Source organism: Rutidosis leptorrhynchoides, chromosome 2, assembly GCF_046630445.1.
Source record: "Rutidosis leptorrhynchoides isolate AG116_Rl617_1_P2 chromosome 2, CSIRO_AGI_Rlap_v1, whole genome shotgun sequence".
NCBI lineage: Eukaryota > Viridiplantae > Streptophyta > Magnoliopsida > Asterales > Asteraceae > Rutidosis > Rutidosis leptorrhynchoides.
The window spans coordinates 576,927,663-576,943,859 of record NC_092334.1 but is presented as its reverse complement, the minus strand read 5'-3'; positions in this window follow the sequence as shown (position 1 = coordinate 576,943,859).

Sequence of the window (16,197 nt, the reverse complement as noted above, 5' to 3'; positions counted from 1 at the left end):
TTGGTTTCTCTTTGATTTCATTTCTTCTTCATCCTCACGAAATCATCATCATCATCAAGGGATCAAGCTTTTTAGCTTTTTGATTTTGTTATATCTTGTAGATTCAAACCTTGGTTGAAAATCTTCAAGAACATGGAGGATTCAAGCTCTCTAGCTTTGAATCTTCATTACTTTTGTTAGATCTAAGCTCATAGCTTAAGATCTCTTTATTTTTGTTAAAGGATCAAAACTTATGTTTATGATCTTCATGTAACTTGTAGATCTAGCTTTTTTGCTTTAAGGATCTTCAAGAACATTAGAGATCCAAGCTTTCTAGCTTAGGGTTTCATTATTTTGTTTAGATCTAAGCTTTTTAGCTTATGATCTCATTACTTTTACTAGATCTTAGCTTTCTAGCTTATGGTCTCATTAATCTTGTAAAAATCCAAGCTTTCTAGCTTAGGGTTTCTTAATACTTGAGATCTAAGTTTTTATTTGCAGACCTCACTTACTTGGAACCTTTCTATGATTTTTATGGTGATAAAAATCAAGTCTTCATCATCAAGATGCATAAACTTGTATCAAAAGGACAAAGGCTGAAGCTTTATTATGTTTATACAATAAAGAGACAACTTTGATGTTCAAAACTTATAGAAAGTTAGCTTTTACTTTTAGTTGTGTGTTGATGATTAAAACTTGGTCAAAATGATGCTAAAACATCAAGACTTGTACACTTGAGGGTTATACGCATCAAGGACGAGAACCGTGATAAGAATCAAACACCAAGAAATCCACTGGAGCACTTGAATCTGTTTTCTGGGTCTGATCTGACTCCTGGTGTAGTGACCCGAACTTTTCCATGTTTATATATTTTAAATGAAACTGTTATTTACATGATTAAGTGTTTCCAACATGTTAAGCAATCAAACTTGTTAAGACTTGATTAATTGAAATATGTTTCATATAGACAATTGACCACCCAAGTTGACCGGTGATTCACGAACGTTAAAACTTGTAAAAACTATATGATGACATATATATGATTATATATATAGTTAACATGATATTATGATAAGTAAGTATCTCATTAGGTATTTTAACAATGAGTTATATACATAAAATTGAGTTTATTGAATTAAAAAACTCGAAACGATATATATAACGATTATCATTATAACAACGTCTTACTACATACATATGAATCATATTAAGATATTGATACACTATGTTTAATCATGATAAATGATAAGTAAACATGTCATTTAAGTGTATTAACAATGAACTACATATGTAAAAACAATACTACTAACTTAATGATTTCGAAACGAGACATATATGTAACGATTATCGTTGTAACAACATTTAACTGTATTTATATCATACTAAGATATATTAATATATCATAATATCATGATAATGTAATAATTTAACATCTCATTAGATATAATAAACATTGGGTTAACAACATTTAACATGATCGTTAACTTAAAGGTTTCAAATCAACATTTACATGTAACGACTAACGATGACTTAACGACTCAGTTAAAATGTATATACATATAGTGTTTTAATATGTATTCATACACTTTTTAAAGACTTCAAGATACTTATCAAAATACTTCTACTTAACAAAAATGCTTACAATTACATCCTCGTTCAGTTTCATCAACAATTCTACTCGTATGCACCCGTATTCGTACTCATACAATACACAGCTTTTAGATGTATGTACTATTGGTATATACACTCCAATGATCAGCTCTTAGCAGCCCATGTGAGTCACCTAACACATGTGGGAACCATCATTTGGCAACTAGCATGAAATATCTCATAAAATTACAAAAATATTAGTAATCATTCATGACTTATTTACATGTAAACAAATTACACATCCTTTATATCTAATCCATATACCAACGACCAAAAACACCTACAAACACTTTCAATCTTCAATTTTCTTCATCTAATTGATCTCTCTCAAGTTCTATCTTCAAGTTCTAAGTATTCTTCATAAATTCTATAAGTTCTAGTTTCATAAAATCAAGAATACTTCCAAGTTTGCTAGCTTACTTCCAATCTTGTAAAGTGATCATTCAACCTCAAGAAATCTTTCTTATTTACAGTAAGATATCTTTCTAATACAAGTTAATACTCATATTCAAACTTTGATTCAATTTCTATAACTATAGCAATCTTATTTCGAGTAGAAATCTTACTTGAATTTGTTTTCGTGTCATGATTCCGCTTCAAGAACTTTCAAGCCATCCAAGGATCCTTTGAAGCTAGATCCATTTGTCTCTTTTGCAGTAGGTTTATCCACAAAACTTGAGGTAGTAATGATGTTCATAACATCATTCGATTCATACATATAAAGCTATCTTATTCGAAGGTTTAAACTTGAAATCACTAGAACATAGTTTAGTTAATTCTAAACTTGTTCGCAAACAAAAGTTAATCCTTCTAACTTGACTTTTAAAATCAACTAAACACATGTTCTATATCTATATTATATGCTAACTTAATGATTTAAAACCTGAAAACACGAAAAACACCGTAAAACCGGACATACGCCGTCGTAGTAACACCGCGGGCTGTTTTGGGTTTGATAATTAAAAACTATGATAAACTTTGATTTAAAAGTTATTCTTCTGGGAAAATAATTTTTCTTATGAACATAAAACTATATCCAAAAATCATGGTTAAACTCAAAGTGGAAGTGTGTTTTTCAAAATGGTCATCAAGACGTCGTTCTTTCGACTGAAATGACTACCTCTTACAAAAATGACTTGTAACTTATATTTCCGACTTTAAACCTATACTTTTTCTGTTTAGATTCATAAAATAGAGTTCAATATGAAACCATAGCAATTTGATTCACTCAAAACGGATTTAAAACGAAGAAGTTATGGGTAAAACAAGATTGGATGTTTTTTGATTGTTGTAGCTACGGGAAATATTATAACAATTCTATACAAATCATATCCTAGCTAACTTATATTGTATTATACATGTATTCTAATATATTATGTAATCTTGGGATACCATAGACACGTATGCAAATGTTTTGACATATCATATCGACCCATGTATATATATTATTTGGAACAACCATTGACACTCTATATGCAGTAATGTTGGAGTTAGCTATACAGGGTTGAGGTTGATTCCAAAATATATATATACTTTGAGTTGTGATCTAGCCTGAGACGTGTATACACTGGGTCGTGGATTGATTCAAGATAATATATATCAATTTATTTCTGTACATCTAATTGTGGACAACTAGTTGTAGGTTACTAACGAAGACAGCTGACTTAATAAACTTAAAACATTAAAATGTATTAAAAATGTTGTAAATATATTTTGAACATACTTTGATATATATGTACATATTTATTATAGGTTCGTGAATCGACCAGTGGCCAAGTCTTACTTCCCGACGAAGTAAAAATCTGTGAAAGTGAGTTATAGTCCCACTTTTAAAATCTAATATTTTGGGATGAGAATACATGCAGTTTTATAAATGTTTTACGAAATAGACACAAGTAAATGAAACTACATTATATGGGTGAATGATCGAAGCCGAATATGCCCCTTTTGCTTGGTAGCCTAAGAATTAGTAAACCGATCTACTAATTGACGCGAATCCTAAAGATAAATCTATTGGGCCTAACGAACCCCATCCAAAGTACCGGATGCTTTAGTACTTCGAATTTGTTTTTATCATGTCCGAAGGATTTTCCGGAATGATAGGGGATATTCTTATATGCATCTTGTTAATGTCGGTTACCAGGTGTTCACCGTATGAATGATTTTTATCTCTATGTATGGGATGTATATTGAAATATGAAATCTTGTGGTCTATTATTGATAATATATAGGTTAAACCTATAACTCACCAACATTTTTGTTGACGTTTTAAGCATGTTTATTCTCAGGTGATTATTAAGAGCTTCCGCTGTTGCATACTAAAATAAGGACAAGATTTGGAGTCCATGCTTGTATGATATTATGTAAAAACTGCATTCAAGAAACTTGTTTTTGATGTAATATATTCTTATTGTAAACCATTATGTAATGGTCGTGTGTAAATGGTATATTTTAAATTATCATTATTTGATAATCTACGTAATGTTTTTTTAAACCTTTATAGATAAAATAAAGGTTATGTTATTTTAAAAATGAATGCAGTCTTTGAAAAACGTCTCATATAGAGGTCAAAACCTCGCGACGAAATCAATTAATATGGAACGTTTATAATCAATAAGAACGGGACTTTTCAGTTGGTATCAGAGCGTTGGTCTTAGAGAACCAGAAATTTGCATTAGTGTGTCTTACCGAGTTTGTTAGGATGCATTAATAAGTCTGGACTTTGACCGTGTTTTTCTTCAAAAACGATTGCTTAACATTTTTGTTGGAAACTATATATTATTAACATGTAAATATTATGTGATATATTAATCTCTTAACGTGTTTGATATTGTGTGATAGATGTCTACCTCTAGTACAAATTCCATTGATTCACCTAATAATAATGAAGAGTCGAATATATTTTGGGAAGATTCACAAATTCCCAAAGAGGAACCGGAAGATGAGGAACCGGAAGAAGAGGAACCGGAAGAAGAGGAAACAGAATAGGAGGAATCGAAAGAGGAGGAACCAGAAGAAGAGGTTCTGGGGGAAGAAATATTGATACCTATAGTAAATCGATTAAATAAAAGAAAATCCTCAACCAACAGACCAAAGTTAATAATGGTCAATGGTGTTTCCGCCGAGGAAGCAAAATATTGGGAAGATTACCAATTTTCCGATGAATCGGATCCCGATGAGGATTCCGATGATGTTATAGAAATTACCTCAACCCAATTTAATAAATCGAAATAAAATAATAAGGGAAAAGGTATAAAAATAGAGAAACCCGATTCCAACCCCGATGAACTTTATATGTATCGGCAACATCCGTATTTCCTAAAATGTAACAATGACCCGGGAACCTCTAAACCACCAGGTTTTTCTAAACCATTGTGGAAAACGACGGCTCGTATTAAAGGAACACCATATATTCATAGAAAATTAGGAAAACGAACCAAGTCCGAAGAAGAAGAAACTAGTGATTCAGATTAGAGGGTTGTAATCATGTTGTGTATTATATGTATTGTAGTGTGCTTGTACTTTTATGTTCTATGTAAAAATTGCTTGTATTGTTTGTTAATTATCTTTTTACGAATCTAATCCTTGTCTATTTTACAGTATAAAAACAAAATGGACGTTAAGGGTAGACAACCGAATATTTTAGAAGACATACCAGAGGATATGATTGAGGAAATCTTGTCTAGAGTCGGTCAGAATTCATCAGCACATTTAGTTATGGCGAAATTAACTTGTCAAACATTTGAAAGACTTTCCAAAAATGCCTTAGTTTATAAAAGGCTTTCCTTTGATAGGTAGGCTATATCACATTGGGGAGACCGTAAGTTACGCCGTGTTTTCTTTAAAGCATTAAATGCGGGGAACCTAAATGCAATTTTACGCTACGGGTTAAGAACCTATTTTGACTCAACATATCCCAACATAGGATTTCGTGAATTAGAAAGAGCTTCTAACATGCAACATAAAGAAGCATGTTATGCTTACGGGTTAGTGATGTTCGCTTCTTACCAAAGTGAGAAAAAGAACATCGGATTGTAGCTTTTAAATAAGACCTTCCCACAAGTGATGGATTCAGTAGTTGGGGTGAGAAACAAGGTTTTTAGATTATTACGGGGCTGTTGGACATTACGAAACCCTCGTCCTTTTGACGACATTACAACATGCTGCCTAGCCAATGGTCATAACGGTTATTTTCCACAAGACCAAGGATGGGAAGTCGTCTTAGTAAAACCAGAATGCATGACTTGTTTCTGGACTTATGAATTACGTGTCTTTATTTCCTTAACGGGTAGGTAGTACCCGAATTTAAACTTATAAAACGCTAATATGAAGAATAAGCTTTTATAAATGAGTTCATATTATGCTACGAAATACTATTGACTACTCTTAATATTCTGTATGATTAACTCGATTCAGTTGGTTATTTTGAAGGAAATGGCATTGACTACTCAACACACCAAGAATATGAGCGAAGAGGAATTTCGTACCTTTCTTGCTGCAAACATAGCCGCAGTACAGGCTGCGCTACATACCAACAATAATTTTGAATCTAGCAATGCAGCTAACGGTGCAAGAAATTGTGTAGGATGCTCCTACAAAGAATTCACTGCCTACAAACCTTTGGAATTTGATGGAACCGAAGGACCAATTGGATTGAAATAGTGGACCGAGAAAGTCGAATCGGTGTTTGCCATAAGTAAGTGTACTGAAGAAGACAAAGTTAAGTACGCTACGCATACCTTCACAGGTACTGCGTTAACGTGGTGGAACACCTATCTTGAACAGGTAGGACAAAATGCTACTTACGCACTACCGTGGTCGGCATTCAAGCAATTGATGAACGAGCAGTACCGTCCTAGAAACGAAGTCAATAAACTCAAGGCAGAACTTAGAGAGTTACGAACACAAGGGTTCGACATTACCACATATGAACGATGATTCACAGAGTTGTACCTATTGTGTTCGGGAGCATTCTAAGATGAAGAAGAGAAGATCGACGCGTTTGTAAAAGGGTTACCAGTAAGGATTCAAGAAGATGTGAGTTCACACGAGCCCGCTTCTATACAGAAGGCAAGTCAAATGGCTCATAAACTCATAAATCAGATTGAGGGAAGAATTAAAGAGCAGGCGGCCGAAGAAGCCAACACGAAACAACTCAAGAGGAAGTGGGAGGAAAACGGTGACAAGAGTCACCAGTACAACAACAACAATTACAACCACAATCGCAACAACTATCCCAACAACCGCAACAACAATCGCAACAATAACCGCAATCCTAACAATAACTACAACAAACATCCCAACAACAACAACAACAACTACAACAACCGTTTCAACAACAATAACAATCCCAACAACAACCTCAATAACAACAACGGCAACAAAACTAAAAACAGCCATGTCATAGGTGTGAAGAAAATCAACAGGGGTTTTGCACGACATTTTGCAACAGGTGTAAAATAAATGGTCATAGCGCGACAAAGTGTGAGATCTACGAACCAAAATTTAACAGAACTAAAGGAACAAATAATGTCGAAACAAGTAATGCCGAAACAAATAGTGTCGGAGCAAGTAATACCAACACTGTTTGTTATAAATGTGGAAAACCTGGCCACATTATTAGATATTGCCCGAATCAGGGGAATACTAATGGGCAGGGCCGTGGAAGAGTTTTCAATATTAATGCGGCAGAAGCACAGGAAGACCCGGAGCTTGTTACGGGTACGTTTCTTATTGATGATAAATCTGCTAATGTTTTATTTGATTCGGGTGCGGATAGAAGCTATATGAGTAGAGAATTTTGTGCTAAATTAAGTTGCCCATTGACACCTTTGGATAGTAAATTTTTACTCGAATTAGCAAACGGTAAATTAATTTCAGCAGATAATATATGTCGGGAGAGAGAAATTAAACTGGGGGATGAAACGTTTAAAATTGATTTAATACCAGTCGAGTTAGGGAGTTTTGATGTAATAATTGGCATGGACTGGTTGAAAAAGGTGAGAGCAGAGGTCGTTTGTTACAAAAATGCGATTCGCATTATGCGTGAAAAAGGAAAACCTTTAATGGTGTACAGAGAAAAGAACAACGCGAAATTAAATCTTATTAGTAGTTTGAAGGTGCAAAAACTAATAAGAAAAGGTTGTTACGTCATTCTAGCACACATCGAGGAAGTTAAACCTGAAGAAAAGAACATCAGTGATGTTCCCGTCGCAAAAGAATTTCTCGATGTATTTTCGAAAGAATTATCGGGATTACCCCCACATCGATCCGTTGAATTTCAAATAGACCTTGTACCAGGAGCTGCACCAATAGCTCGTGCTCCATACAGACTCGCACCCAGCGAAATGAAAGAATTACAAAGTCAGTTACAGGAACTTTTAGAGCGTGGTTTCATTCGACCAAGCACATCACCATGGGGAGCTCCTGTTTTGTTTGTCAAGAAGAAAGATGGTACATTCAGGTTGTGTATCAACTACCGAGAGTTGAAAAAACTTACCATCAAGAACCGCTACCCACTACCGAGAATCGATGACTTATTTGATCAACTACAAGGCTCGTCTATTTATTCGAAGATCGATTTACGTTCTGGATATCATCAAATGCGGGTGAAGGAGGATGATATTCCAAAGACTGCTTTTAGGATGCGTTATGGTCATTACGAGTTTATGGTTATGCCGTTTGGATTGACTAACGCACCAGCTGTGTTCATGGACCTCATGAACCGAGTGTGTAAGCCATATCTTGACAAGTTTGTCATTGTTTTCATCGATGACATACTTATTTACTCGAAGAATGATCAAGAGCACGAAGAACATTTGAGAAAAGTGCTAGAGTTGCTGAGAAAAGAAAAACTATACGCTAAGTTTTCAAAGTGTGCATTTTGGTTGGAAGAAGTTTAATTCCTAGGTCACATAGTGAACAAAGAAGGTATTCAGGTGGATCCAGCAAAGATTGAAACCGTTGAAAAGTGAGAAACCCCAAAAACTCCGAAACACATACGCCAGTTTTTAGGACTAGCTGGTTACTACAGAAGATTCATCCAAGACTTTTCCAGAATAGCAAAACCCTTGACTGCATTAACGCATAAAGGGAAGAAATTTGAATGGAAGGATGAACAAGAGAAAGCATTTCAGTTATTGAAGAAAAAGTTAACTACGGCACCTATATTGTCATTACCTGAAGGGAATGATGATTTTGTGATATATTGTGACGCCTCAAAGCAAGGTCTCTGTTGTGTATTAATGCAACGAACGAAAGTAATTGCTTATGCGTCTAGACAATTGAAGATTCACGAACAGAATTATATGACGCATGATTTGGAATTAGGCGCGGTTGTTTTTGCATTAGAAACTTGGAGGCACTACTTATATGGGGTCAAAAGTATTATATATACCGACCACAAAAGTCTTCAACACATATTTAATCAGAAACAACTGAATATGAGGCAGCGTAGGTGGATTGAATTGTTGAATGATTACGACTTTGAGATTCGTTACCACCCGGGGAAGGCAAATGTGGTAGCCGACGCCTTGAGCAGAAAGGACAGAGAACCCATTCGTGTAAAATCTATAAATATAATGATTCACACTAACCTTACTACTCAAATAAAGGAGGAGCAATAAGGAGTTTTAAAAGAGGGAAACTTAAAGGATGAAATACCCAAAGGATCGGAGAAGCATCTTAATATTCGGGAAGACGGAACCCGGTATAGGGCTGAAAGAATTTGGGTACCAAAATTTGGAGATATGAGAGAAATGGTACTTAGAGAAGCTCATAAAACCAGATACTCAATACATCCTGGAATGGGGAAGATGTACAAGGATCTCAAGAAATATTTTTGGTTGCCAGGTATGAAAGATGATGTTGCTAAATATGTAGGGGAATGTTTGACGTGTTCTAAGGTCAAAGCGGAGCATCAAAAACCATCAGGTCTACTTCAACAACCCGAAATCCCGGAATGGAAATGGGAAAACATTACAATGGATTTCATCACTAAATTGCCAAGGACTGCAAGTGGTTTTGATACTATTTGGGTAATAGTCGATCGTCTCACCAAATCAGCACACTTCCTGCCAATAAGAGAAGATGACAAAATGGAGAAGTTAGCACGACTGTATTTGAAGGAAGTCGTCTCCAGACATGGAATACCAATCTCTATTATCTCTGATAGGGATGGCAGATTTATTTCAAGATTATCGCAGACATTACGGCAAGCATTAGGAACTCGTCTAGACATGAGTACTGCCTATCATCCACAAACTTATGGACAGAGCGAAAGGACGATACAAACGCTTGAAGACATGTTAGGAGTTTGTGTTATTGATTTCGTAAACAGTTGGGATCGACATCTACCGTTAGCAGAATTTTCCTACAACAACAGCTACCATTCAAGCATTGAGATGGCGCCGTTTGAAGCACTTTATGGTAAAAAGTGTAGGTCTCAGATTTGTTGAAGTGGGGGGATAGACAGATTACGGGTCCGGAGATAATACAAGAAACTACCGAGAAGATCATCCAAATTCAACAACGATTAAAAACCGTCCAAAGTTGACAAAAGAGCTACACTGACATTAAAAGAAAAGATATAGAATTTGAAATTGGCGAGATGGTCATGCTTAAAGTTTCACCTTGGAAAGGCGTTGTTTGATTTGGTAAACGAGGGAAACTAAATCCAAGGTATACTGGACCATTCAAGATTATTGAACGTGTCGGACCAGTAGCTTACCAAATTGAGTTACCCCAACAACTCGCAGCTGTACATAACACTTTTCACGTCTCGAATTTGAAGAAATATTTTGCTAAAGAAGATCTCACTATTCCGTTAGACGAAATTCAAATCAACGAAAAACTTCAATTCATTGAAGAACCCGTCGAAATAATGGATCGTGAGGTTAAAAGACTTAAGCAAAACAAGATACCAATTGTTAAGGTTCGATGGAATGCTCGTAAAGGACCCGAGTTCACCTGGGAACGAAAAGATCAGATGAAGAAGAAATACCCGCACTTATTTCAAGAAGATACGTCAACACCTCCAACTGCTTAAAATTTCGGGACGAAATTTATTTAACGGGTAGGTACTGTAGTGACCCGAACTTTTCCATGTTTATATATTTTAAATAAAATTGTTATTTACATGATTAAGTGTTTCCAACATGTTAAGCAATCAAACTTGTTAAGACTTGATTAATTGAAATATGTTTCATATAGACAATTGACCACCCAAGTTGACCGGTGATTCACGAACGTTAAAACTTGTAAAAACTATATGATGACATATATATGATTATATATATAGTTAACATGATTTTTTGATAAGTAAGTATCTCATTAGGTATTTTAACAATGAGTTATATACATAAAATTGAGTTTATTGAATTAAGAAACTCGAAACGATATATATAACGATTATCGTTATAACAACGTCTTACTAAATACATATGAATCGTATTAAGATATTGATACACTATGTTTAATCATGATAAATGATAAGTAAACATGTCATTAAGTGTATTAACAATGAACTACATATGTAAAAACAAGACTACTAACTTAATGATTTCGAAACGAGACATATTAACAACATTTAACTGTATTTATATCATACTAAGATATATTAATATATCATAATATCATGATAATGTAATAATTTAACATCTCATTAGATATAATAAACATTGGGTTAACAACATTTAACATTATCGTTAACTTAAAGGTTTCAAATCAACATTTACATGTAACGACTAACGATGACTTAACGACTCAGTTAAAATGTATATACATGTAGTGTTTTAATATGTATTCATACACTTTTGAAATACTTAAAGACACTTATCAAAATACTTCTACTTAACAAAAATTCTTACAATTACATCCTCATTCAGTTTCATCAACAATTCTACTCGTATGCACCCGTATTCGTACTCATACAATACACAGCATTTAGATGTATGTACTATTGGTATATACACTCCAATGATCAGCTCTTAGCAGCCCATGTGAGTCACCTAACACATGTGAGAACAATCATTTGGCAACTAGCATGAAATATCTCATAAAATTACAAAAATATTAGTAATCATTCATGACTTATTTACATGTAAACAAATTACACATCCTTTATATCTAATCCATATACCAACGAACAAAAACACCTACAAACACTTTCAATCTTCAATTTTCTTCATCTAATTGATCTCACTCAAGTTCTATCTTCAAGTTCTAAGTGTTCTTCATAAATTCTATAAGTTCTAGTTTCATAAAACCAAGAATACTTCCAAGTTTGCTAGCTTACTTTCAATCTTGTAAAGTGATCATCCAACCTCAAGAAATCTTTCTTATTTACAGTAAGATATCTTTCTAATACAAGGTAATACTCATATTCAAACTTTGATTCAATTTCTATAACTATAACAATCTTATTTCGAGTGGAAATCTTACTTGAATTTGTTTTCGTGTCATGATTCTGCTTCAAGAACTTTCAAGCCATCCAAGGATCCTTTGAAGCTAGATCCATTTATCTCTTTTCTAGTAGGTTTATCCACAAAACTTGAGGTAGTAATGATGTTCATAACATCATTCGATTCATACATATAAAGCTATCTTATTCGAAGGTTTAAACTTGAAATCACTAGAACATAGTTTAGTTAATTCTAAACTTGTTCGCAAACAAAAGTTAATCCTTCTAACTTGACTTTTAAAATCAACTAAACACATGTTCTATATCTATATTATATGCTAACTTAATGATTTAAAACCTGGAAACATGAAAAACACCGTAAAACCGGACATACGCCGTCGTAGTAACACCGCGGGCTGTTTTGGGTTTGATAATTAAAAACTATGATAAACTTTGATTTAAAAGTTGTTGTTCTGGAAAAATGATTTTTCTTATGAACATGAAACTATATCAAAAAATTATGGTTAAACTCAAAGTGGAAGTATGTTTTTCAAAATGGTCATCAAGACGTCGTTCTTTCGACTGAAATGACTACCTCTTACAAAAACGACTTGTAACTTATATTTCTGACTATAAACCTATACTTTTTCTGTTTAGATTCATAAAATAGAGTTCAATATAAAACTATAGCAATTTGATTCACTCAAAACGGATTTAAAACGAAGAAGTTATGGGTAAAACAAGATTAGATATTTTTTTATTGTTGTAGCTACGGGAAATATTGTAACAATTCTATACAAATCATATCCTAGCTAACTTATATTGTATTATACATGTATTCTAATATATTATGTAATCTTGGGATACTATAGACACGTATGCAAATGTTTTGACATATCATATTGACCCATGTATATATATTATTTGGAACAACCATTGACACTCTATATGCAGTAATGTTGGAGTTAGCTATACAGGGTTGAGGTTGATTCCAAAAATATATATACTTTGAGTTGTGATCTAGCCTGAGACGTGTATACACTGGTCGTGGATGGATTCACGATAATATATATCAATTTATTTATGTACATCTAATTGTAGATAACTAGTTGTAGGTTACTAACGAGGACAGATGACTTAATAAACTTAAAACATTAAAACGTATTAAAAATGTTGTAAATATATTTTGAACATACTTTGATATATATGTACATATTTATTATAGGTTCGTGAATCGACCAGTGGCGAAGTCTTACTTTCCGACGAAGTAAAAATCTGTGAAAGTGAGTTATAGTCACACTTTTAAAATCTAATATTTTGGGATGAGAATACATGCAGTTTTATAAATGTTTTACGAAATAGACACAAGTAAATGAAACTACATTATATGGGTGAATGATCGAAGCCGAATATGCCCCTTTTGCTTGGTAGCCTAAGAATTAGTAAACCGATCTACTAATTGACGCGAATCCTAAAGATAAATCTATTGGGCCTAACGAACCCCATCCAAAGTACCGGATGCTTTAGTACTTCGAATTCGTTTTTATCATGTCCGAAGGATTTCCCGGAATGATAGGGGATATTCTTATATGCATCTTGTTAATGTCGGTTACCAGGTGTTCACCGTATGAATGATTTTTATCTCTATGTATGGGATGTATATTGAAATATGAAATCTTGTGGTCTATTATTGATAATATATAGGTTAAACCTATAACTCACCAACATTTTTGTTGACATTTTAAGCATGTTTATTCTCAGGTGATTATTAAGAGCGTCCGCTGTTGCATACTAAAATAAGGACAAGATTTGGAGTCCATGCTTGTATGATATTATGTAAAAACTGCATTCAAGAAACTTATTTTTGATGTAATATATTCTTATTGTAAACCATTATGTAATGGTCGTGTGTAAAGGGTATATTTTAGATTATCATTATTTGATAATTTACGTAATGTTTTTTTAAAGCTTTATAGATAAAATAAAGATTATGGTTATTTTAAAAATGAATGCAGTCTTTGAAAAACGTCTCATATAGAGGTCAAAACCTCGTGACGAAATCAATTAATATGGAACGTTTATAATCAATATGAATGGGACATTTCACATGGAGCTTCTGGGAAATTGATTTCCAGCAAGTTCGGGATGTGTAGATGACTTTTTGTTTAAGACTCGCCTAAATACGATATACGGTTTAGGATTTATAGTCTTTCGAAGTTCACTACGCCTTCGTAACGACGTGCTGAAATTTCTGACCTACTCGCACTTTGACCGTCGCCACGGTCAAACGACATTGAGTTAGGATCTGAGCTTCGGATAGCGATAAGAGGACTCACAAACGGAGCCTTGACCACTGGTCGTGTGTCATTTCAGTTTGTGTAGAGGTCGTAGCGGCTGTTCGAATTCAGCTTTTCGTTTTGACCTCTATTATTATTGAAAACTTACTTTATCTTTTACATATGATGATAATGATGATACTTAAGACTTAACTTACTTACTTTTAAACTTTTTGGAATGATTTACTGACTTAGTAACCATTGACTTAGGTTGAGGACCTTTAAACCAACTTACTACTTGCTTACATTTTCGTATCGACTTAACCGTACATTCACGGTGAGTTATAGCTCCTTTTTTACTTTAACTATTTTTGGGACTGAGAATACATGCGCTTTTTATGTTTTACATACTAGACACTAGTACTTTAAGTTTATATATGTGTGGGTGATATAACGGCACAAATTTTCCCCTTAGCTCGGTAACGTTTAACTATTGGTTTATGAACCGGTAGACGCGAATATTAGATATGTCAACCTGAACCAAATCAGGTGTCAACCGTAAGAACGGTGGTTGCATAGCATGGTCAAAGACAGGACCTTGTGCCAAACCGAAAAATCATAAGGGTGAGCTTTACTATTGCTCCTACAAAGGATAGTAATTGCGTCCGACACGTTATAGACCATAATTAAAAGCATGTCAGGGGACATTGCCTTAACAGTTGCTTGTTCAACGCTTTCCTTTACAACAAGACGGTAGTTTATCGAAAGGTAATATACGGAGCAAGTAAACTGGACGTGTTGCTTTCCCAATACAAGGTTAGCAAGTGGGTGACACAAAACCACAAGTTTTGAGCTAAAATTTTCAAATCTGAAACCCACCAAACCCACAAAAATATTTTACAAACACCGGTGAAGGGTTATTCCGGAAAACTTATCTAGGGTAAAAGCTAGATTGAATTTTCAAAAGATCAAATATTTTCATAAAGATCCAATTTCCTTAATGGTTCTAAATTTTTATAGTCATGTGGGACTGTAAACCACATCGTTACTACCATTGTTTATACCGCCGTATAAAAATCACTGATGTACAAAGTGTGAAGAATAAAGAAGTGATTCTAGTATATTTCAAGACTATATTGCTTGAGGACAAGCAACGCTCAAGTGTGGGAATATTTGATAATGCTAAAAACGAACATATATTTCATAGCATTATTCCTCAAGAAAGACAAGCTTTTAGTTGCAATTGTTCTATTTACAAGTGATTTTTGTTTAAATAATAAAAGGTGAAGACAAAAGACAGATTCGACGAATTGAAGACGCAAACGACCAAAAAAGCTAAAAAGTACAAAATACAATCAAAGAGGTTCCAATTATTGATGAGAAACGTCTCAAAATTACAAGAGTACAAGATTCAAAACGCAAAGTACAAGATATTAAATTATACGCAAGGACGTTCAAAAATCCGGAACCGGGACCAAAGTCAACTCTCAACGCTCGACGCAACGGACTAAAAATTACAAGTCAACTATGCACATAAATATAATATAATATTTAAATAATTACTAAAATTATTTATATATTATATTTATTTACATAATCCGTCGGTAAACAAGAAAACAAAGACCTGTGAGCTGGAAAAAGGGGCCATGCGATCGCATGGCCTGGAAAGCAAAATGCCATGCGATCGCATGGTGGTAGGTGACATGCCACATCCCTATAAATTCGCGTGTTTTGATCTAATGTATCCATCCTTTTATCTATCTATCTAAACGTATATATATATATATATATATATATATATATATATATATATATATATATATATATATATATATATATATATATTTAATTTTAATTTTAATTTTAATTTTAATTTTAATTTTAATTTTAATT